Source organism: Chanodichthys erythropterus, chromosome 13 (assembly GCF_024489055.1).
Source record: "Chanodichthys erythropterus isolate Z2021 chromosome 13, ASM2448905v1, whole genome shotgun sequence".
In the NCBI taxonomy this organism is placed as follows: Eukaryota; Metazoa; Chordata; class Actinopteri; order Cypriniformes; family Xenocyprididae; genus Chanodichthys; species Chanodichthys erythropterus.
Genome location: NC_090233.1, coordinates 7,134,948 through 7,157,146, shown reverse-complemented (window position 1 = coordinate 7,157,146; position 22,199 = coordinate 7,134,948). Strand labels below are relative to the sequence as shown.

Below are 22,199 nucleotides of genomic sequence, written 5' to 3'. Positions count from 1 at the left end.
AGCGAAGTGACATGAAATTGTACAGATTGCAAATGCAATTATGTGCAAATTACTGTATGTTTGTGATGTATGTTGATATAATATAGAATAAAAATGTTCAGTTTTCTGTTTCTTAACATGTATACACAGTCTGGGTTGCCTTAATGAAATAACCTATGAATATCTTTCTTCTGCTGAACACAAAAGAAGGTATTTTAAAGAATGAATATTTTGAATAATCAAACAGTTGATGGGCCCCATTGATTTCCATAGTATGGAAGTCAGTGGGGCCCATCAACTGTTTTGTTTACCATATTCTTCAAAATATCATCTTTTGTGTTCCGCAGAAGAAAGAAATTCATAAAGGTTTGCAGCAGCTTGAGGGTGATAAATGATGACAATTTTCATTTTTGGCTGAACTATCCCTTTAAGACAGAACCAACTGTGTTTATGAGAATGCACTCACCATATTTTCATGTTCACCCCTCAGCTCTTAATGCATCGTGTTTCCTTCTGGAGCATCAGTGAATGTTTGAACCTTTTTTAATAGTTGAGTTTGAGTCCCTCAGTTGTCCACAGTGTGAAAAAATGGATCTCAAAATCATTCAGTCACTGCTGGAAAGGGTTCAAATATGCAAAAGATGCTGGAAAACTGAAGAATTTGCAGGATCTGGAGGATTTTTCTGAAGAACAGAGCTCAGTTTAACTGCTCAGAACAAACAAGAGACTCATGAACAACCATCACAAAACAACAAGTTAATAGATCAGTCAACAAACAGTCATAGATCATCCAGGTAACCACACACAGTATTAAGAACCAATGGTTCACATACTTTTGAACGGGGTCATTTTAATAAATTCAGCTTTTTTTTTCTTGTTGACTATATATAAACATCTTTTATGTAAAATATCTTACTCAGGACAGTACGAAATAAAAAATAACATGCATTTTGTATAATTATTCACATTTTCACAGATTGTGCAAATGGTTCACTTACTTTTTCTTGCAACTGTATTTGACAGAACGTATCTGAAGTCCAAAGTATGTATACTTTGCTTGTCCATGTTTTTGCTCCATCTTGGAGCGTGCGTGCAGAAAGCCACCAGGGGAACAGGGCGAGTTCTCTTTCACTTTAATGCGCAGTTCAATAAGACTTTTAATATCAAGCACATCCTGCAGTTGACTGCTTTTAATGTCAGTTACATTACATGATTTGACTGACTGGACATTAAGGAGGGCTGAAAGCGCACTGCTTTAAAGGAAAGGAACGGAATGTGGCACAATTATCGCTTTCATAATAGTTTAAAGCCAAAACTGAAGGTTGTTGGTTGCTATTAAGTTAAGGGTAATTGCTAGGTTGTTGCTAGGATGTTCTGGGTAGTTGTTATTGTGTTGTTATGGAGTTAAGGGTGGTTATAAGGTTGTTGCCGTGGCAACAACAAAACTAGAAACACCCTAGCAACCACCCAGAACATCTTAGTGCATGTCAAGTGTTCTGGCTGGTTACTAGGGCATTGCTTGGTTGTTGCTATAGGCCAGGGTGTTCTGGTGGCTTCTAGGGTGTTGCTGAGATGTTGCTATTGAGATAAGATTTATTTTCAAGGTTGTTGCCAGGATATGCTGGGTGGTTGCTTGGTTGTTGCTAGAATGTGCTGGGTGTTTGCTAGGGCATTGCTAATGAGTTGTTATAGAGTTATGGGTGGTTTTCTGGTTATTTGCATAATTTTATTCATCTGTCTATGTGGCTAGGATGTGTGGGGTGGTTGCTAGGGCATTGCTAAGGTGTTGCTATAGAGTTAAGGGTGGTTGCATTGTTGTTGCTAGGGTGTTCTGGGTTTCTAGGGCTTTGCTAAAAGTGTTGCTATTGAGTTAAGGGTGGTTGCATTGTTGTTGCTAAGGTGTTCTGGGTTGCTAGGGCATTGCTAAAGGTGTTGCTATTAAGTTAAGGGTGGTTGCATTGTTGTTGCTAAAGGTGTTACTATAGAGTTAAGGGTGGTTGCTAGGTTGTTTCTAGGATGTGCTTGGTTTTGGTAGGGCATTGCTCATGAGATGTTATAGAGTTATAACATGGTTATTTTCATAATTTTATTCATCTATCTTTATAGGTGTTGAAAAATAAGATGTTATGTTAAGATGCTATGTATGCCAGGCATATACTGTCAATTAAAAATCTGCTTATTATACAGTTAGGGGGGTGCAAAGTTGTGGCTAGGATGTGTGGGGTGGTTGTTAGGGCATTGCTAAGGTGTTGCTATAGAGTTAAGGGTGGTTGCAATGTTGTTGTTAGGTTGTTCTGGGTTGCTAAGGCATCGCTAAAGGTGTTGCTATTGAGATAATAGTGGTTGCAATGTGTGGGGTTGCCTGGGGTTCCTCCTGCAATGTAAGTTGATGGGAATTTTGTTGTTGTTGTTGTTGTTGCCTGTTTTATCCTTTGCCAGGTAAAAGGATAAGGATCAAGCTAGAGCTTTTCTGAATGTTTGAAAAAAAATGGTTGACAATAAGATGTAATCAGTGTGATGCAGGTAGAATTCACAAACAGCCTTTACCAGTATGAACCCTTTTTCCATGATGGTGCCACATCCAGTTAAGCAGGATGGAAGCATGAGCTGGAGAGCAGCCAAATTGTTAAAACTTTGTTTCTAGTGCTAAACACCTGCTGCTATGAGCCCAGTGGGGACACCGGGGCAGTTCCGGATTCCAGGACAGCAGTGCCGTGAGAGAGACCATAAAAAATGAGATGGAAGTTTGCGGGCCTCCACTGGCCAGAGGACACATGGGTCTTCCTTTGGCTACAGCTTTGTAAGAGAAATAAAGATAATAGCGGGAAATATCGGAGCTGTGCTTGTCACTCATGGTGTGTGGTCCCACCCCCTGCCTGTCCACTGGCTTTCTCACCAATCCCACAAATCACTTGACAAATGGACAAGCAACAGGTGTCACAAAGGAAACTCCTTTTGCCCAGCTGTGACTGTCCTTTACATGGGAATCAGAAGGATGAGGCCATTGTTTGCCACTGTGTGTCATGTCAGGGTCACCCTGCCTCTGGTGCTCAGAGCTTAAATGCTGTGTTTATCCTTATAAACCTCTTTCACAGTGAGTATGAAATGCAGTAAACACGGTGAAGCCCAAACAGAAGCTTTTCTCAAGGCTATGATGCCTCAGTGTGACTTTGAGAGAAGACAAGCACTGCTGATGTTAGTGATTAGTATGAATGTTTGTAGATTTTTAATTAGTTTGATGTTAATTTTTACTTTTACAGAAAATAATTCTGAATAAAATTAAAGTGAAATAGGCTCATTGATGCACGTGGGGAGCGAAGGCTGGCCCGTGTGGTCCGATCAAACAGACGAGCTACTGTAGCTCAAATTGCTCAAGAAGTTAATGCTGGTTCTGATAGAAAGGTATCAGAATACACAGTGCATCACAGTTTGTTGTGTATGGGGCTGCACAGCTACAGACCAGTCAGGGTGCCCATGCTGACCCCTGTCCACCTCCGAAAGTGCCAACATTGGGCACGTGAGCATCAGAACTAGACAACGGAGCAATGGAAGAAGGTGGCCTGGTCTGATGAATCATATTTTCTTTTACATCACATGGATGGCCGGGTGCGTCACTTACCTGGGGAATACATGACACGAGGATGCACTATGGGAAGAAGACAAGCTGACGGACACAGTGTGATGCCTTGGAAACATTGGGTCCTGCCATCCACGTGGATGTTACTTTGACACATGCCACCTACCTAAGCATTGTTGCAGACCATGTACACCCTTTCATGGAAACAGTATTCCCTGGTGGCTGTGGCCTCTTTCAGCAGGATAATGCGGCCTGCCGCAAAGCAAAAATGGTTCAGGAATGGTTTGAGGAGCTCAACAACGAGTTTGAGGTGTTGACTTGGCCTCCAAATTCCCCAGATCTGAATCCAATTGAGCTGAATTTGCTGAACAAACAAGTCCGATCCATGGAGGTCCCACCTCGCAACTTACAGAACTTAAAGGATCTGCTGCTAACATCTTGTTGCCAAATACCACAGCATACCTTCAAGGGTCTAGTGGGGTCCATACCTTGATGAGTCAGGGCTGTTTTGGCAGCAAAAAGGGGACTAACACAATATTAGGAAGGTGGTCATAATGTTATGCCTGATCGGTGTGTGTGTGTGTGTATATTTATATAATCTGTGATAATAAATATATAGTCAGTGTGTCTATATATATATAAGTATTATTGTATTATAAAGCAAAAGAATTCAAGGTAAGGAGCATCATGTTTTTTAAGGTGGCTTATCAAGTTTGAAATAATTTGACTTTTCAATGCTTCTTGAGACCCCTGTGTTCAGTTTCATTATGTTATGCTCAGTTTATCAGTTTTAAGTGCTGAAATGCATGTTGTGTGAGTATATCCTGTGTTTTTGCAGTTATTACAGACTGTCAGAACAATGAGAAATGAGATGTGGTTTCTGTGTAAGTCTGTGTTGTAATGAAAAACACAGTGTGAGTTTGTTGTGAGTACAGATGGGGCTCTGCTCTTGTTTTATCAGCGTGTTGCTGAAGTCTGTTGCGCACTGAGCTGGAGGGGACAAGAGTTCACTGTGTGGGTGTTTAATGAAATGAACTTAGCTCGGGGAAGAGCAGCATTAAGAAAAAAACAATCATTTATCTTGTTGCTCTCACTTTGGGGCACTGAGTTAATGTATAGAGATCACCCTGAAATCCCTGTTTGTCCCAGACTAACCTGCGGGGCACTGGGAGCAGAAGCCGGAAAAAGTCATAATGTTTCCTGTTTCGACTGGTTTGTTTTTGTATGAATGTGACCATTGCAATGAGAACCCTCAGTGATTACCTTCATCACAATTACTCCCAATCCTGCCTCTTCCCAGAAGCTATGATTTGTCTGAACTTGCACTAGAAAATAACACAAACCAGGGACACTGTCAAAAATCAGGCAGACTGAATAATCTTACTGTTGAAGCCAGCTCAAACCAATTAATATCACATAGAACTAGATATTTATATTTCTAAAGACATTGTGATTGGTTTGCCTGTGCAAAACTTGCAGCCATGATGATAAGGTGCTTGTCAGGTCATTGCTATGCAGTTGCTAAGGTGTTTTTAGCTTGTCACTTTATCAAATTAAGTATGGTTAGGGCACAGTTTCAAGAAGCAAGAAATATAAATGGTTTTTGCATGTGCAAAACTCACAACTACAAAAATGTTATTGATTGTCAGGCTGTTGCTGTTCTGCCCCAACTTTTTGATAAATTAGGGATATATATTACACTATATACACTATATATTTTTACCAAATCAGTTCTTGGCTTATACTTATTAATTAAAATGTGTAATATTGTCGAATAACTGATGATACTGATATATTGTAAGTTCCAAACAATTACCCAAAAAAATTTAGACTGCAAAGCATCATATTGGATATGTAATTGTGCATGCTCATTTCCCCTATATTTTACATGAATACCTTTGTCGACTAACACTCACCTGAATGTTAATCTTTAAAAATGCTAATCTTTAGGTAGTCAACCAAAAATGAAAATTCTCTCATTATTTTCTCACCATCATGTCATTCCAAACCTGAATGATTTTCTTCCTTCTGCAGAACACAAAAGAAGATATTTTAAAGAATGTTGCACGTGAACACCAAATTCCGTTCACTTCCTCATCTGTTTGTGCTTGAATGGACACATACATGCAGAATTATGTCAAAATGTCTGACTCTGCGAGCCAAATATCCTTGTAAACGGTTGCTTATGGTAATGCAATTGCAAACAAAGAAAATGGATGTGTATCATAATGGATCCGCGCTTTCGGTCTTAAGGTGACAGTAGGTTTGCTGCTTTCTGTCTCATTAATGTTAACAAACAACAAAATAAAAAAAAAGAAAATCCTTTTGCAGCTTTAACACAGATTCATTAAATTCAGTTTATACAGTGAAGACTATGCAGTGTTATTTTACATTTGATTATTCATTTTCTGTACCTGAATGCTTACCTGAAATATATAAAGCACTTTTTATTTGATTTAAATCACCCCAATCATTCTAGAAATGTTAATCCTTTCCAAATAAAGCTTTTCTAGTAATCTGGTGAATTTATTTCATATCGCAATATATATAGCAGAAAAACAAAATATCACAATGTCAGTTCTACAATATCGTGCAGCCCTAGCTGATATAGATATTCATACATGCATCTAACTATGGTTGCAGACCCTCAGTCAACCTGCTCTCGAAAGTTCACGCACCGGCATTGACGGTTCCAATATGGTGGAAGGCTTATGTATAGCGGCCCATAGAAACAACCACTAAAGAGGCATCTATGTATATCTATGCACTCAACAATTAGAGAAGACCCATAATGCACTAAGAGGGTCTTTTTACTCCTTTTCATTCACTCCTTCAAGTGGACTATATTAGTGAAGTAATGTAGGGAAGAGTGAATGAGGGTGTAAGGGTGATGTTGAACACAGCTACAGACTGAATAAGTGGAGAAAACATGGAACAGATGGAACTAATCTATTAACAAATGAGTTACTATGGAAACTAAGGAAACCAGAGTTGCATCCCAAATGATGCACTATACACTATGCACTTGTGCTCTATGCACTTATCCATGTAGTGCGTGAATTGTATAAGGTTATTTTGTCATTTAACAACGGAGTCCGATCCTCCCTTCCCCTCCACTACGTAATTAAAGCTGCGACAGTTGAGTGCATGAAGTGTCCATCATTCCACACTTTGTTTTTTTCCTTTTAATTTAGTGCATCATTCGCGTATTTAAAGTGCACTTTTTCTTTTTGGAATTTTCTGTGTGAACGCACTACTCGCACTATTTATACTTAAAAACGTCATAGAATAGTGCACAAGTACGCAAATTGGAACGCACCTCAGGACTAAACACAGTTATGACACAACCGCAAGATAACAATTTTTCTCATGAGCTGATCAGCGCTTGTCTATGTCAAAATGACTTAATCAAATGAGTCAGTCAAATCAGAAAAGGCGGGCATTACCATTACTTTTTACAGAAGTGTATCGAGTGTGAATTCTGGCACAACGTTTCAGTTTTTACTGTCAAAAAATTAGATGTAAAATGTACATTGCTAAACATTTAATATTTAATAAACGATCAACAGTAATATGTAGGGGTGCAAACAACTTAACTGCTCAATTTTAAATGAATTTTCCGCCATTCAGACGTAAACACGCAAGCGATGAACTGTGTTCACTGTATCAACTGCGTAAGAGTCTGACAGAGAAGAAATTGTTGAATAAAGTCATTATTTTTGTTTTGTTTTTGCGCATAAAAAGTATTCTTGTCACTTCATAACATTAAAGTTGAACCACTGTCACATGGACTATTTTAACGATGTCTTTACTACTTCTCTGTACCTTGAATGATGGTAATTACGTTGCTTTCTATGGGGGATAAAAAAAACCTTAGATTTCATCAAAAATATCAATTTGTGTTCTGAAGAAGAACGAAGGTCTTGCAGATTTGTAACGACATGAAAATGAGTACTTAATGACAGAAATTTCATTTTTGGGTGAACTAACCCTTTAAATACTTGAGGTTAAAGGTTTTGAACAATCCCTAAGTATGAGTAATAATAAGTCAAGGAATGCTGTCGAACTCATTTTTTTTCTGAATTAATTGGAGTGTAAAAAAACTGAAGCCAGCTCAAACCTATTAATATAACATAGAATGAAAGACTAGAGTCAGAAGTAGTGAAGGAGACTCTCAGTGAGAGGGTCTGGCAGGGCCGTGGATGAGTTCCAGGATGGGAGGGTGGAGCAGCCGTGAGCTCATTAGGGATGGAGTGAACCTGTGATCACTCTGTAATTCTCTTTGAGGGCATTAGACTGGCTCTGCAGGGGGTGGCAGCAGCCCGGCACAGCGCTCGCCCGCTTCGGTACAGTATGGGGTGCACTTAAACCCCCATCCCGGCCGGAGCTCTCTGAAGGGTGTGATGAAAGGCATGATGGAATACGGATCTGGCTTTGTTGTGGGCTTGTTAATATTTGTCAGAATATAGAAGAGGATTGGGGGTTAACGCACACGCGTTCATCTTGATACCTCGAGCGACGGAGAGCCTAATGATTGACTGGGCTGAGGTGTACAAGAACTATATTTGGCCCCAATTCCACATTTTTTTTTTTTTTTTATCTTCTAGTCACTTTCAACTTCATAAAGCTATTCCACATGAAAGCTGCAACCCATAAAAGTCGCACTAGGGTTGTTATGAAATATACAGTAGAACATAAGCATTGATTTTTTTTCACGCTGTGAACGTGGTATTCTGTTATTTTTGGACCGAATGTCTCTGCCAGTGGAGGGTTCCTCACACCCTTTTCCTTTCTTACTGGTTGCCAATCCATCACCCTTTTAAGCACACTCTTTCAGACAAGGGGGCCCTTTGTTAAAGTCCCGCTCATCACGAGAGTTGATGCGATACAGGGCCGCTATTTATAGAGCTGTAATAACAGAGGGCCAGAGCGGCAGATATAGGTTTTGTCTTAAGTCTCATTTTACCTGACCTTCTCTGTTTAATGTCAGCAGAGCTTATCCTCCATGGTGTGATTTTTAAGACAAGATAACATGAAAAACACCACCACTTTCCTCTGAAATGCCAAGTTTGTTTGTTTTTGAATGTCTTCACAGAACTGAAGATACAATACTTCTTTTCTGATGACTGCTTTTGTCATTTTACTGTTTTATTTTTGAATAGTTAGCCATGATTTCAATGTAAATGTTAAATGAACTGTACTTATATAGAAAAATATTGATAAAATATTGATTCAGTTGCATAAATCTTTTAAAAAAAGGCATAACATTTTTTTGAAGTGTATATTTAAATTATTTACATTACCATTCAAATGTTTGGGGCCAGTTTTTGAAAGAAGTCTCTTATGTTAATCAAGGCTGCATTTATTGGATCAAAGATACTGTAAAAACAGTAATATTGTGAAATATTATTACAGTGTGTGTGTGTATATATATATATATATATATATATATATATATATATATATATATATATATATATATATATATATATATATATATATATATACACTGAAGACTGGAGAATATTGTACAAATATATTACAATAAAAAAAAAAAAAAATATATATATATATATATATATATATATATATATATATATATATATATATATATATATATATATATATATATATATATATATTATTGTAATATATTTGTACAATATTCTCCAGTCTTCAGTGTCACATGATCCTTCAGATATCATTCTGATATGCCAATTTGGTGCTCAAGAAACATTCCTTATTATTATCAATGTTGAAAATAGTTGTGATGCTTAATATTTTTGTGGATCCAGGTTTCAGGAATAGTTCAAAAGAACATATTTATTTGAAATAGAAATCTTTTGTACCATTGTAAATGTTTGTGCTGTCACTTTTGATTAATTTAAGTACATTTAAGGATATGAAATATACAAATCTAGTTGGTCACACCTTACAATGGGTGTCCTTAACTACATTGTAGTTACATTAAAACATAAGTACTATGTACTTAATGTGTTCATATTGTATTGCAAAGCACTTTTGCTGCTGAGGTGAATATAGGTAACGTTAAGGATAGGTTTGGTGGGTTAAGAGTTAATAATTACATTTTTTAAAAATATAAGTACAATGTAAAAACGTACACAATAAGTGCATTGTATCAAATGATAAGTTTAATTGTTAGTATATAATAGTTAAAAATACCTAATATAAAGTGGGACCATCTCGTTTTGCACTACATTACTTTCTTCTTTCACATTAAATGAAGACGCCTTGAGTCTAAATGGCTCACACATGTGCCGTGGGACAGAAAAGTGGAAATGCATTTTAACATGGAATTCTCACTTGTGGTTCTACCCCATTGGGCAAATAGCTACACCCTCATCAGGGGCTTGTAATAGAGCAGTTATTATTTAATGTGCCTGGGGGGTTATTCCTGATTGGCCCTCTTTGTTATGTTAATTAGGTTTTGATTGGCCTCTTGGGATCAGACGTGGTGTTCAACTGGATCAGCCTATAACGGCGCAGAGCATCGCCCCAGAACCTGACATTGTATTGAATAATAGCATGTAGAGATCACAAAACATTCTGGAGCCAACTTGATTTTATCGTGCTTCAAACGTTTGCACCGTAATGATTTTGGCTTGAATGCACAATGTTCACTGAATGAAGATTGCTATAAATCTGCTATGTGTCTCAACGGACACTCAGTGGAGAGAATATTGATCTTGCAGCATATTTACAGTGTGTTGTCTGTAAATAAAACATTAATTTAGCTCTTGAAGGGGCCTCAGCTTGAATGCAGGCTGCTGAAATATTCATGAGGAGGCGTGCTGCACCAGAGGGAGTAATTTTGCGCTTTTAAAAACAGCACCCTCAGCAATATTTGTGCAAAACTTGTCGTAACAAACAGCAAATTAGCGATGCATTAAGTCTGGCTTGTTATGACAGGAATTCAAAATGCTAATGATGATGAGGCAAACTGCCCTGTTGCTAGCAGAAATACTGTGAATGTTTCATAGATCTTTGTATTATTAAATGGGCAGTTGACCATGGCAAGCTCGATTGCTAAAAAAAGGAGTTTCTGTCCGAGCGATATTTTGGAAAAAAATATTAGACCATTCACAGCATTTGATAGCAAACATAAATGTTAGCCTGGTGTGTATGGCTCTGTTTGGCAAACAGGTACGCTATGTATTGTGGGCGTCAATATGGGTTTTGCACAAAATATTAACATGATGGCACATGCTAGTCGATGAGTTGAATCAACTCCACAGAAACTACATAAATTTATCCACTAAACTTCAGAAACATTCAGTTTCATTCTAAAAGTTGTAACTTCTTCCTGAGTCTCTCCATCAGTGTCCGACTCTGGTTTGAATAATGTAAGCTGAACACCATTACTGACAATCCTCATTTTGGCTGCGTGAGATTCTTCAGCTTTGTTGTTGTTGTGCATCCGAAGCGCGAGCTGTTAAAGCTCCATCCTCTTCTGGAAAGGGGACCGGGAGCAGCAGCTCATTTGCATTTAAAGGGACACACAAAAACGGCATGTTTTTGCTTACACCCAAATAGGGGCAAATTTCACAAGCTATAATAAATGATCTATGGGGTATTTTGAGCTGAAACTTCACAGACACATTCAGGGGATGCCAGAGACTTATATTACATCTTGTGTAAAGGGGCATAATTTTATCCTTTAAAAAAGGATAGATTTAAAGCAAAGCGTTTGTGTGACTGTGCACTTTTCAAATCTTTGATTTTTGCTTGTGCACGTAAACGGGAGATGTGAAGTGATGCACTGTTCAGGGTTTAGAGGATCTGACCTGGCAGTGGGCCGCTCAGACGGATTTGTGTTTGACCGAGAAGGGAGGCGGCAAACTCTGAATGGCCGTCTCACTCTGGAAGCTCGATCGTGAAGGATTTGTGCCAGTTCTTGCTTCACAAAAAGAGATCCGATCAGGAGGCCTCACAGCTCAATGTGTGTGCATATGTGCATGCAAGTGCGTTGCATTGTGGGAAGTTTGTTAGATGTACTAATGTTAGATCTGATTGTGTGTATTTACAAGCTTATCTAAAAGTTTGTTGTGTGTTATAATAGATGCACTGGTGGAGAATATGTTTTTGTTTAACATCCTGATTTCTAATATGCTTTGTTTGATTTTTGTAACCTTGACTGCCAATGATATTTAAAAATCTGATGCATGCTGTTCTTGGATAATTTACTTGTTGACAAAAGTACATTATTTTTAAAATGTAAGTTTATATATATATATACATACATTTTTTATTTTTATTTTTTTTTTTAATATTTGATTGTATTTCTACTGAGAAATAAACAATCATTAACAGATTAAATAACATACTGATTGATAATAAGCCAGTAATAATTTTCTTGTTATGACCAATAACAGATAAATGGCTGATATTACAATTCTGTTATTTTGTCTAAATGCATAAAAACTAAAACATTAAAAAGTAAAATCAGTTGTTTTACATGTGAATTTAGGCATCACAACATTATAATGTACATTTTGAAAAATGGATATTTCTTTTTTTCACCTAAAGGTGCCATCAAACGTTTTTTTACAAGATGTAATATAAGTCTAAGGTGTCCCCTGAATGTGTCTGTGAAGTTTCAGCTCAAAATACCCCATAGATGTTTTTTAATTAATTTTTTTAACTGCCTATTTTGGGGCATCATTAACTAAGCATCGATTCAGGGGCTGCTGGCTCTTTAAATCTCGTGCTCCCTGCCCATCGAGCTCGCGACTCTATAATACAGTGCATTTACAAAGTTCACACAGCTAATATATCCCTCAAATGGATCTTTACAAGATGTTCGTCATGTATGCTGCATGCATGCTTCGGGTCATGTGAGTATAGTATTTATTTGGGTGTTTATATTTGATTCTGAATGAGTTTGATAGTGCTCCGTGGCTAAAGCTAACATTACACACTGTTGGAGAGATTTATAAAGAATGAAGTTGTGTTTATGAATTATACTGACTGCAAGTGTTTAATAATGAAAATAGCGACGGCTCGTCTCTGTGAATACAGTAATAAACGATGGTAACTTTAGCCAACAATAGTCTACATTAGCAACATGCTAACGAAACATTTAGAAAGACAATTTACAAATATCACTAAAAATATCATGTAATCATGGATCATGTCAGTTATTATCACTCCATCTGCCATTTTTCGCTGTTGTTCTTGCTTGCTTACCTAGTCTGATTATTCAGCTGTGCAGATCCAGACGTCCTGCCCTTGTCTAATGCCTTTCATAATGTTGGGAACATGGGCTGGCATATGCAAATATTGGGTGCGAACACCCCGACTGTTACGTAACAGTCGGTATTATGTTGCAATTCGCCTGTTCTTCTGAGGTCTTTAAACAAAGGAGGAAACAATGGAGTTTGAATTTCAGTGTTTATATCATCAGAAAGTAAGTTCTTAATCAAATGCAGTACATTGACAGTTTGTGATTTTGTTTGCATTTCCCATTAAATTACTGAATCAGTGGGCAATGAGGCAGTAAAGGCCCCGGTATACTTAATTTTCTTCGTTCCGTTCCGTCTCGCGCACAGTTTAGCGTGCGATCCTTTCAAAGTACTCCTTTTGCTGTTAGTGCGGAAAGACGCGTTTGGCATGTGCACAATGTCTAGTGGATTTTTTTTCAAGTGCTCAAGTCTCTCACACATGCGCTGGTGTATGCGCACCGTCCGTGCGGTCTCAGAAATTGGGCTGTACACGGACGTGGTGTGCGGACCGAAGTATACTTTGGGCTTAAGGCAGCGGCCTTCGGTTTTGGACACAGCCATTGTGTGTGGCCTCTTTGATCCCAGGTGCATCTTGTGTGTGATAGGTGATTCCCTCCCTGTCACAGAGCTGGTCACGCTTGCCTTTCTCCAGCACTCTCCAACCTTTCTCTCGCAAGGCTTACGGATTCCCAACCCAACACACTTTAAAGAACCAGGTGAAAGAGCCTTGATTTAGAAAGTCTGAAGGTATAGATTAGCAAACTTTACTCGGATTTCAAGATCAAACGCCATCTATTGACACAAAGATAGTCCAAGATTAGTGAATTCTTCAATGGGCAGGTTATCTTTGAGAAAACAGTTGAATACAGAGGTTCATTTGGAGCCCGGTCATACTAATTTGATCTATATGGGAGGTCTGTTGTGACACATTAGTGCCAGAGGGGGAGGGTGGGCACCGTGTTGAAAACCAGCCTGTTCACAGCATAGGCTAACAGAACACAACCCAGAGATGTAGTTAAACGATAGTTCAGCCAAGAATGAAAATTCATCTTCATTATTTTTCACATTGTACATTATTGTACATTACTTTTGTGTTTTATATAGGTATGACTGCACGATTAAATGAAATAGTTTATATAATAATATAATAATGATTGCAATTATTATTATTATTATTATTATTACCCATCCATCCATTCTACAAACCACTTGTCCTGTGTAGGGTCATGGGGATGCTGCAGCCTCAGAAAAATTACAAAAATAAAAATGAATTTCCAATGGTCAGTAAATAGCTTCATTTTAGGGTCAGATACTTCTTTAGCTACTCTATTGTTTTGAAATGTTTATCATATTGGCAAGACAAAGCCCTTTCTATTCAAAAGATAGGTAAGGCCCATTTACTTATCACAGATTACTGAGGTCTGACTGACTCGAGACTCAAGAGGGAGGGAGTTTTTGTTTGCTTGCTGGGTTTTGCATTTGTCTTTAAGTTTAGGGAGTCACATTGCAAGAATAAAAAACAGCTGGAGATGTAATTCATCTCAGCTGGGGCTGAAACAGAAGCTGATCTTCTTTGTTGCTGAGCAGACAGACTGATGTTGTGACTACTGTCCACTTTTGAGTGGTTAACAGGGACACAATGTATATGTGGCAGTATAATAATGGTGACGTACCCCATTGTTAAGATAATATCTTGGTTTTTAGAGGAACTCAGTTTCAGCTCGTGGCCCACAATTCCACCACCCCTGCGTTCTTATACACACACAGGCACACACTAGCTAGTCATCATCCTGTGAAAACAATGTGGTTTCAGGCATCCTTACTCTTGTTATTTGAAACTCTGTCAGCACGTCCAAATATTCACCAGTGGTTTCCAGACGTGGGTTTGTGCAGGGTAGGCCAACTGCCCCGATTGTTAATAACACAGAGCAGTGGTTTGACATACGTGGGCTTTAGGTATCTGTCTCTTCTCTGAGTGTTTCATTGGGTCAGTGACATGACACACATTTGTTTTGATCCAGATCTGTTAACTGATTCAAAAATACATTCAGGTTTCCTACATACAATAACTTGAATATACCCTTTCACATCAGGATTTTGGAAATTGTTGGTTATGTATGAAATTCTTAGTAATTTGAAAAGGTAGTTCAGCATAATCTTTTGTTATTTTTTCTTGTTTTGACAAAACTGCTTATTAGAGTTGGCATGAAATGGAAGTTGCGATTGTCTTTTCCCTATTGTGATATATATCTGAGTGAAAGACTTCTCGAACAAGAAGAAATGTAGGGCAAGACTTGATTTTGCCCTAGCAGACCCTCATGAGTCTGTTAAGGTCAATAAGTCTCTTAAAATATAAAATTATTTCATACTTGATTTGGCTGATTAACTCTGTAGACAGATTATTTTGCTACTGCATCACCATCGGAACAGTATATTGCATATTTTGCTTGTGTGCCTATAATTTTGTTGATCTATCTTTGTACATTTTAGTACTTTACTTTCATGTACTAAACTGATTATATTATATTTTATATTTTTATTGTCCTTTTTTTTTTTTTTTTTTTTAAGTTTTGGTGTTTTTGTTTTGTTTCATTTTTCTTGTTTCATTTTTTTTTTCTATGGAAGCTTGTTTCTGACTTTTTATCTCACAATTTTTTTTTTTTTTTCACAATTGCGAATTTGCTGCTCACAATTCTGACTGTTTTTCTCAGAATTGCAAGTTTAAAAATGTCAGTCTTTTTTCCCCTCACAATTGGACATTATAACGTGCAATTACGAGTTTATATCTCATAATTCTGACTTTATAACTCGCAATTATGAGTTTATATCTCCAATTCTGACTTTATATAACAAAATTCTGACTTTATAACTCGCAATTCTGACTTTATATCACGCAATTGTTAGTTTGTATCTCGCAATTCTGAAAAAAAAAACTTGCAGTTGTGAGAAAAAAAGTCAGAATTGTGGAAAAAAGTCACAATTATCTTTGGAATTTAGATTTCTATCCCACCCTGTTTTTATCATATTTTGTTTTTTAAAAATAAATCATAAATAAAAGATTTGGTAATATCAACTTTTTATGACAAGGCAAGGTTAGTTCAGGTTGTAGAATGTATAAACTGTAATCATATTTATGAATTAATAACCATATGAATCCAACATGAATACAAGAACTTAGAAGATGATTTTAAAAGCTTTTTCTTTTTCTTTATTGTGTACACTCTCATTGACCCCTCTCTTTCTCTTTCTCTCAGTTAAGAAAACATCATGCAGGTCTTTGCCTCAAATCTCCTCTGACAAGATATTCTGCACCTTTGCTAATCCTGTTATCTGGCCATGTTAAAGAACAAAATCATTGTTAACTTGTTTGTGCCAGGCTATTTCAAAATGTTTGTTGGAGAAGATAAAGAAAGCCTAACTTGGGGCACACAATGAACTTCTATTCACCTTTGTGTTTACCTGAAGACTTAAATAAGGACAAATGTGAGATGCTTGAGGATGTTCAAAGCTTAGATAAGAGAAAAGAAGAGATTTGCTCCCCAGGTGTGGGAACAATGGCTTGTATCTAAAGGCCATGGGTGGATGGACGCAGTCGGGGGGCCTCAGTGAAGCTGTGCTAGAGGACAGAAAGGTCTAAGCAAATAGGGCCAGCGTCTTGGTCACAATAAGTGGGGCGGCTGCTCTCGGCTGGGGTGGGGAGGTTGAGGGAGGGGGTGAGAGTGAAAGGCAGCAACCCTGAAAATGGGGTGCGAATGTAGAATGGGACCAGCGGGATGTGACTGTGAGTTTAATAAGGCTTTGTGTGGGTGTGGAGGTTCACTTTGCTGTACCTTAGGGGAACAAATTGTCCACAGAAGTTAGCGAAATCTGACAAAACCCTCTTTTAGGACATCCTCAAAGGTTAAAACGCGTTATAAATAAAGGAAACACTATTTATTTTTATTCTAATAATGTAAAACATTCTTTTCTGGGAGCAGGATGTGGGTTGGGGTTAGTCTGTAGTAAATAAGCTCCGCTTTATATAGGCTAAAAACTATGATTATGGTATGTCTACATTTAGATAACTGTGTGTGTCTAAGTCTTAAGATGTTACTAGAATTATCCATATTATTACAGATACAGGTTTTTCATAATTTATGTAAACCAAGGTTTTTTTGAAATTATGTTTTCATAGTTTTCATTTGTCCTGTAAGCGACAACTGTGGCTAAATTTCAGATATATTGTGAAATACCCCTAAATACATCATTACTTTTTTCTTGATTTGCAACAAACATATCAAAACATCTTTAAATCATCTTTTAAAAAATATTTAATTAAAGAAGCAAAATTGCATATAATATTTATATATTTAAATGTTTTATATAAAATAGTATAATCAGTATATTTTATTTTGGTTATTTGACAATATATATATATTTTTTTCACATTTTAAAAGTAAGGCCTGAAACGTCCTCTATGCATGTACATAAACACAAATGCAAGCTCAATTTCACAAATTTTTGGATTCATATTCGGAACATGTCAGAGCGCAATTCACAATGCAGCACATTGCTTATAAGTTGCATTCTCAGCCTTGCCACAAGGGGAGCTATAGTAGGCATTAGCGCTAACTGTCTTCTTCTATGGTCAGTTTTCTCTTTTTGGTCAATTCATTTAATCATATAATAATAATAATGAATATTCCAAAAATTCCCGAATGGTCTACTTTTCCGGTTAGAATCGGTAGTGCAGATCTGTGCACACTCTAAAGGCTAATATTGCCCACAACCCATTGTACCTTTGAAGAGGATTCGATTAGAACTACAAACACAAATAAAAAGTGTTAAAAAACTACAAACATGGCAGATGTATGAAACCGACAGTGAAGTAGAGAGGTTTTGAGTAGAGATGGGCTCAATTAATCAGTCTCTAACCTGACAAAAGGATATTTATTCAATGTTATCCACATTGTATTTCATCTGCAACAACATTGTGAACTTTTATAAAGATACGTTTGGTCATTAACTTTTAAATGCATCATTAGGCAAACACATAAGTAGAGTTCTCCACATGAAAGACCCACGACTGGCAGATTAACGTGCTGCTACATTTTAATCCAATGTGGTAGGAAATTAAATTCTAAAAAATTGAGTTAATACAATGAAGGTGATTGGTTTAATGAACAGAAACTTAAAATTGTTATCTGAACCACATTAATTAAGTTGATTTGGCAGAAGAAAAAATGTTGTCATCATGAAAATAATTTTTTACAGTGTACTGCAAAATCTTTGGCCAAGCATTTGCATCTGCACTTGCCCAAACCTCATTAAATGTAGTAATTCATCTTATTTTAAGTATAGTTTAGTCATTTTTATTGGACAAAGATACTGATTAATCATAGGATTTTTGCAGTGTTGAGCTGAAATTGCACCAAGCATAAGTCTCGTTGATCACTCAATCACAAACACGCACACACACACACACACACAAGCCGGCTCGGATGTTGTTGACACAGCTAGACCCCGTCCTTCCCAGCAGTAGCTGTGCCACTGACCTCATACTGCTGAGGGGAGGGAGACGAGTGATGAGGCTGTTGTGTAGCCGCTTCACCCCTGAACCCTCGCCAACGTCTCTCTCCTCCACCAGTCACTCGCCAAGGACGTGGAAATCCCATAATAACCCGTCTCCACGGCACCCCACCAGTCCAGCTCCCTGCTTCCCAGATGTTTCCAATTAAAAAGGAGGCCTTTCAGTCCGAGCCTATTTTCTGCATGCTGAGAGAAAGAGCAAGAGAGAGACAGAGAGCAGGTTGCAGAGAGATAGACGGGCTAAAGGGAAGAAAAATGACTTTCTTCTAAGACAAAAAGGCCGTTGAGGCCAGAGAGTGACATTTGAAAAGTCACAGTGGCTGGACTCTTGTTTTGATCGCAGATATCTGAGGAATGGAAGATGAGAAGATGAATGGTATCGCTCATGTCTGAGTCAGACAAAGATTTTTAGATTAAAATCAAGCCTGTGGTCACAAAATCTGGCCTTGTTTTTAAAAATGCTGTTCTTTCTCTCTGTTTTACTTAGGGTGGGCCGCCAAATATAATCATCACACACAAAAGACACATGGTCTGTATTTTTTCAGTTGGTGTGGTGGCAGCCGCCGGCAGGTCTGGGTTTGCCACTCAAAACCTCAATGTTACCACAATAGAGACAGCCAGAAAGTAAAGAGAAAATGTCTTTAAAAAAATCTTCATTTACTCACCCTCATATTTTGGTCTGTTCCTCACACTAAGGTATTGTCTGAGTTCAGAAGACTTGGAATATATTTATATTCATACATTTAAGATTTATTAATGTTTTTTTAAAAAAAAAAAAAAAAGTTTATTTATTTGATTTAAGTACAATGATGGTTTAAGAGAATTGATGGTGTGAGGACCCCATTGTAATTGCTCAGTCAATTCTTCTTCTTCTCCAAAATGATTCGCATTTTTGAGGGCCTACACATAATTTCAACAACAAAAATTTCAATTAAACGCCCTTTGCACTAAGTTTCACATACACTTATGAAATTCGGTAGGCAGATGTAACATACCAATACCTACAAAAAGGTCCCTGGGTGCAAAATCTGAAAACCCAACAGGAAGTGAGATATTTTGAATGTTCTCTGCAAAATTTTTAGTTTTAGCCATTTACAGACGTTGTACTTTAACGAACTCCTCCTAGAGTTTTTTTCAGATAAACATCATATTTGGTCAGTCTAATCTAAAGGCCTTTGAGACGTTAAATTGTGTGTCCGTTGCAGTCTGACAAAGTCTGATCTGTCGCCATGAAACAGGAAGTTATTGTAACTAGGGCATACAATGTCCGATCTGCCACAAATTTCACATGTGTGATAAGAGTCATGGCCTGTAGACGTCTATATGCCAATATTCAGTTAGTCATAGCGTCACCTGCTGGCAACAGGAAATGGCATGCTTTACACTGTAATTCACTTCCAGAAACACATTTAAATTCATGTTTATGAAGTACTTTATGAAGTACCAAACATGTTAGAAACACGTTAAATCATGCAACACTTGGCTAAGTGCTAATGTATGCGATTAACGCCATGAAACAGGAAGCTGTTGTAACTCGGGCATACAATGTCCGATCTGCCCCAGACTTCACATGTTTTATTAGCGTCCTGACCTGAAGACATCTATATGGCAATATTCAGTTACAGTCATAGCGCCACCTGTGGACAACATGAAATGTCATGTTTTACACAGTGATTAACTCCTCGTAGAGATTTAACCGGATCAGCGTCATATATGGTCATATCTCAAAAATTATAAATTACTCTGTTAAATTGCGAAGATCTTGAGTTTTCGTTGCAGGGCGTGTCCGTGGTGGCCTGAGAAAATCTGATGTTTCACCATCAAAAGAGTAAGCTGTTATCACTCAGGCATACAGTGTCCAATCTGCCCCAAATTTCACATGTGTGATAAGAGTCATGGCCTGAAGACGTCTATATGCCAATATTCAGTTAGTCATGGCGACAGGAAATGGCATGCTTTACACTGTAATTCACTTCCAGAAACACAGTTAAATATGCCATGAAGTACCAAACATGTTAGAAACAGGTTAAATCATGCAACTCTTGGCTAAGTGGTAATGTATGCGATTGATGCCGACTCAGGCATACAATGTCCGATCTTCCCCAAACTTCATATATTTGATAATAGTCCTGGCCTGAAAAAATCTACATGGCCCGGCTGCGAGGGCCCTTTCATCGCTGCTTGCAGCTTTAATTTGAATTATAATTTGTTCCTGTGATGGTGAAGCTGAGTTTTCAGCATCATTACTCCAGTCTCCAGTGTCCTTCAGAAATACTTGCTGATTTGGTGCTCAAGAAACTTTTCTTATTAACGATGTTGAAAATAGTTTTGCTGCTTAATATTTTTTTGTGGAAACTATATCCGTTCAAAAGAACAGTGTTAATGCAAGTATTATAGATTTATATATTTATATAATCATGCGCATGATTTATAAATTGAGGGAACAAAATAGTAAATCGTGTGCACAATGTAGTAAATTGAGGGAACAAAATAGTAAATCTTGCACACGATTTAGTAAATCAAGGGAACGAATTAGTAAATCGTGTGCACGATTTAATTTTTTTTCTTGCATGTCATGTGCAGGGCTCCGTAGTAATGTAAAATGATGACTGGATTTTTCAGAATATTTTTGGGGTGAACTATCCATTTAATGGTGAAAGCCACAAAACTTTTCAGTAACTGTTGTCATACATTGATGTATTGTAGTATATTTGTAGTAATATATGTAGTATGTTTGTTGTGATTTAAATAACAAAAAACAATGTAATACAGTTAAAAAAATAAAAAAGTAATCAAAAATTCTTTTTTTGTGTTTTGGATGCATTACAGTAATAAGAATATGGAGGAAAATTAGCTTAATTGTGTTAAATATGGCACAATGTGTCCTAAAAAGCACTTCATTCTGAATTATGCAAAGTATTATTTCTTTTTTCATTCTTTTGATTATTGGGTGAAATTAACCTGGGCTGCGTTTCCCAAAAGCATCACAAGTAGATCATGAAACCATTGCCACCAATGCTCTCTACGATCAACTTGGCTCACGCTGCTTTTGAGAAACACATGTTTTTGTGAAATAGCTTAAATGCATATTAATAGCTTTTCATATTCCTGCCGACTGTTCACTTTAGGTGTAATGAAGCAAGTTTATGGGCCATGTTTTATCCCTCGATTTCCATGAAAATGCTTTTGAGAGCCATAACATGTAATAGCTTGTATGGAGAATAACTTGTATGGAGTTAATGATTTTGCCTATTTTCCTGAGACTCGGTCAGTGCTGATGTGGTATGGTGGCCTAGAGCAACATTTATAATGTAATATTGTCAGCAATGTGAAGCTGTGCCATGAATGGTTTAACTTTCAACTTCTGCAAGATCAATGCATCTACAAATGGGTCATCAGAAGATCTGCGCGGAATCTGCCTGCAGAATCATGCAGAAAGTTCTGCAGAATTTAAACATACTTCATTCAAGTTATGCTTCTCCCCTGCCCCTTATGTATTAGTTTACTAAATATATTGGCTAATTTGATTATGCTTTCAGCTATCAGTAGAGTGTAATACTCTCAGTTTAACCCTGTTTAAATCCATTCTGATAGATCTGCATTGGAATTACACAACACAAACAGTGCCAAAAATGTGAAAAATAGATATGTGCATAGTTTACATGTGAACTGTCCATATATCTTCAATCTCAACAGGATAACATCAAAGTCCAATGACTCATTGACTGTCTCATTTCCTCAGTTTGCCCGCATACAATCTACTGTCATGGAATTCTGCAGAAGTCACATTGACATATTTTGTGTACACAACTGACTACGGAAAAACTTTAAAT

General features: G+C 37.3%; 1 protein-coding gene across 1 annotated transcript in view; it reads left to right on the top strand.

Annotated features, from left to right (window-relative positions):
• The window catches only part of mcama (melanoma cell adhesion molecule a), a 73,066-nt gene that overhangs the window by 31,494 nt on the left and 19,373 nt on the right, over positions 1 to 22,199 (top strand). The gene's annotated exons all lie outside the window — the stretch shown is intronic.